Raw genomic sequence first — 3448 nt, forward strand, 5'->3', positions numbered from 1 at the left:
ACAACCTCTGCATCCAGAGAGGTTACCACAAAACGTCTTTTACACCACCTTATTTTTTCCTAGGCACTACTACTGGTTGTACTCGCATCCTACGGAACACATGCGGTGACGGTGCTTACAACATTTCGTATTGTCACATATCTGGTGCCCCTGAGAGAATCCTTTCTAACGTAGCATTCCCTGATGTTAAACATATTTCCCTCCAACTGGCGTGGCCCAGTGATGCTGGGTTTAGCGCGCCACAAGATTACGTTTGGTTGTGCGGCAACAAGCTCTATCAAGTTCTGGCTCCCCTCTGGATAGGGACATTCACTCTAGTGGATTTGAATCCAGCAGTCACTGTACTCACGTCCTTAATGCACACGACACATCATTACCCAGAGTTCCAACACCCCGACCACCACAAGGTAAAAAGAGATATGACGTCCGCTGTAGCTAAGTTCATGGGTGGCCTGTTCCCATGGTGGGGTACAGTAAACAATGCCCATAAAATAGATACCTTACACGTCCGGCTAGAGAACCTCACTTAGGAGAGGACGCAAGGCTTCCAGGCATTGACCCCATTCATAATAGCCTCTAGGAACATGCTCATGCAGCACCAATTCGCCCTTTGGTTCGCCTCAAAGGGTGGCCTGTGTCATGTGATCGGTGACTCCTGTTGCACTTACATTCCCGACGCCACCAAGAACACCACTGACACCGTGCTGCATCTTAACAACCTGTTAGCTGACATGAAAGCTGATGACATATCCAACGCAGGGGGCTGGGACTGGTGGGCCTGGCTTACATCAGGCGGGTGGAAAGCATGGCTGGCTAGTATAGTTACACCCCTGGCGATCATTTTTGGCCTATTAATCAGTTGTACCTGTTTGATAATCCCAATACTGAAGAAATGCGTTTCCAGCATGGTGTCCTCAACTTTCGTTCAGTATACTACTATTCCATTACAAGACAATCCTTTGCGCCACAGTGAGATAGATCAGCTAGAATCAGAAGAGTCTGATTCCGATTTATCAATATAATCATGTGTGTATCTCCTCTTTTATGCTTACATTATATTGGAGTCTGTCCTCCACAAAAACAGCCAGTTTTCTATGATATATTTGTGATGTGTTTACTTAAACCAGCGATGGAGTGTATTCATTGATGTGTTATATCAGTCTATCCTATCATTTGTTTTTTCTATTGATCAAGTATGATCAAAAGGGGGGAATGTAGTGGAAAATGTTATTATTATCATTCTTATTATTATCCTTTTATATCTTTCATATGTTTAAACCAAATGCTTCTTATTTCCTCTTGTTGTGTTTTTACCATTATTATTCTACTATATTCTCTTATGAGTTTCCCAGTCTCTGCAAGGCCACAGCTGTTTCAGCAGACTGGGAGACTCATACACAGTCAGACACATCACGAACTTCCCTGCTCTGAGAACCGTTATGCTATCTACTCAAGGCCACTGGGTGTCTCATAACAATCTCCCCGTGTGAACAGGGGAGTTATAATATTCCCACTCTTTCCTTATATAATCTCTGCTTTTTCATTGTCCTGCGCACTCTCGCGCAGACTATCTTATACTCTGTGCGACTTGTGACATTATTCAATCATTATATCGTGTATTTGAAGCTTCAAATAAATAACCAAAAGACAGCTTTTCTCGATTCACCATTTATTTGTATTGTTTCATTTGACTTGTACTCTCCAGCTGTGTTTGGGCCCTAGATTTCCATAACACCTCACAAGTCTGTAGTCATCGTCTTCAAAATTGCTAGTGCATTAGCTTTTGGTCATATAGTTAGCTATAGAAGAACAAGTTACCCTTAGGGTCCAGTGATAAGAAAATTCAATGTTGCAGTGGTTACAAATAACTCTGGCTCTCTCAATTCCGCCGCCTGGAACAGATTTAAAATATCTATTTCAGAGTTCTGTACCTTTCTCTATTATTCCTTCCACTACTCAACCCATATTCAGACCGTCTTGCATGCACCGCCCGGGAATCGAACCCGGGTCACAAGAATGGGAATCTTGTATGATACCACTACACTAGCGGCGCTTGTATTGTTTTTGTATTGATTTGGACCCTGGAACTCTCGCAACCTAAGTGAGAATCATAAACCTCCACCTAATAAACAGTTCTTTGTTTGAAGTTGGATTAACACAAACACTGCACGGGAATTGAACCCAGGTCACAAGAATGGGAATCTCTCAACACTCTGCCGACGGAAGAGATTTCAAACATCTATTTCAGAGTTCTGTACCTTTCTCTAGTATTCCATCCCCTACTCAACCCATATCCAGACCGTCTTGCATGCACCGCCCGGGAATCGAACCCGGGTCACAAGAATGGGAATCTTGTATGATACCACTACACTAGCGGCGCTTGTATTATGCTTGTTTATAAATAATATGACTATCAATAGATTGACTATTACAGTGTTTTTTGATTTTCCTAGATGTTGGAGTGCCCTGTGTATCCTTAATATTGTGGCCTCACAAGTCTGTAGTCATCGTCTTCAAAATTGCTAGTGCATTAGCTTTTGGTCATATAGTTAGCTATCGAAGAACAAGTTACCCTTAGAGTCCAGTGATAAGAAAATTCAATGTTGAAGGTTACAAATAACTCTGGCTCTCTCAACTCCGCCGCCTGGAAGAGATTTAAAATGTCCATTTCAGAGTTCTGTACCGTTCTCTATTATTCTATTCCCTACTCAACCCATATCCAGACCGTCTTGCATGCACCGCCCGGGAATCGAACCCGGGTCACAAGAATGGGAATCTTGTATGATACCACTACACTAGCAGCGCTTGTATTGTTCTTGATTTGTATTGATTTGGACCTGGAACTCTCACAACCTAAGTGAGAATCATAAACCTCCACCAAATAAACACTTCTTTGGTTGAAGTTGGATTAACACAAACACTGCACGGGAATTGAACCCTGGTCACAAGAATGGGAATCTCTCAAAAACTCTGCCGATGGAAGAGATTTCAAACATCTATTTCAGAGTTCTGTACCTTTCTCTATTCGTCCGTCCCCTTCTCAACCCATATTGAGACCGTCTTGCATGCACCGCCCAGGAATCGAACCCGGGTCACAAGAATGGGAATCTTGTATGATACCACTACACTAGCGGCGCTTGTATTGTTCTTGATTTGTATTGATTTGGACCCTGGAACTCTCGCAACCTAAGTGAGAATCATAAACCTCCACCAAATAAACACTTCTTTGTTTGAAGTTGGATTAACACAAACACTGCACGGGAATTGAACCCAGGTCACAAGAATGGGAATCTCTCAACACTCTGCCGACGGAAGAGATTTCAAATGTCTATTTCAGAGTTCTGTACCTTTCTCTAGTATTCCATCCCCTACTCAACCCATATTCAGACCGTCTCGCATGCACTGCCCGGGAATCGAACCCGGGTCACAAGAATGGGAATCTTGTATG

General features: G+C 43.0%; 4 non-coding genes across 4 annotated transcripts; all 4 read right to left on the reverse strand.

Moving 5' to 3' along the window:
- Nucleotides 1–1982: 1982 nt before the first annotated feature.
- Nucleotides 1983–2053, reverse strand: trnag-ccc (transfer RNA glycine (anticodon CCC)). The gene has a single exon. It is a non-coding gene; the product is annotated as a tRNA-Gly (tRNA).
- A 256-nt stretch (nucleotides 2054–2309) lies between these two features.
- On the reverse strand, nucleotides 2310–2380 carry trnag-ccc (transfer RNA glycine (anticodon CCC)). Its single transcript has one exon. It is a non-coding gene; the product is annotated as a tRNA-Gly (tRNA).
- Nucleotides 2381–2734: 354 nt separating this feature from the next.
- On the reverse strand, nucleotides 2735–2805 carry trnag-ccc (transfer RNA glycine (anticodon CCC)). Its single transcript has one exon. It is a non-coding gene; the product is annotated as a tRNA-Gly (tRNA).
- A 261-nt stretch (nucleotides 2806–3066) lies between these two features.
- trnag-ccc (transfer RNA glycine (anticodon CCC)) lies at nucleotides 3067–3137 on the reverse strand. Its single transcript has one exon. It is a non-coding gene; the product is annotated as a tRNA-Gly (tRNA).
- Nucleotides 3138–3448: the final 311 nt, after the last annotated feature.

Source organism: Pseudochaenichthys georgianus, chromosome 13 (genome assembly GCF_902827115.2).
Source record: "Pseudochaenichthys georgianus chromosome 13, fPseGeo1.2, whole genome shotgun sequence".
Classification (NCBI taxonomy): Eukaryota; Metazoa; Chordata; class Actinopteri; order Perciformes; family Channichthyidae; genus Pseudochaenichthys; species Pseudochaenichthys georgianus.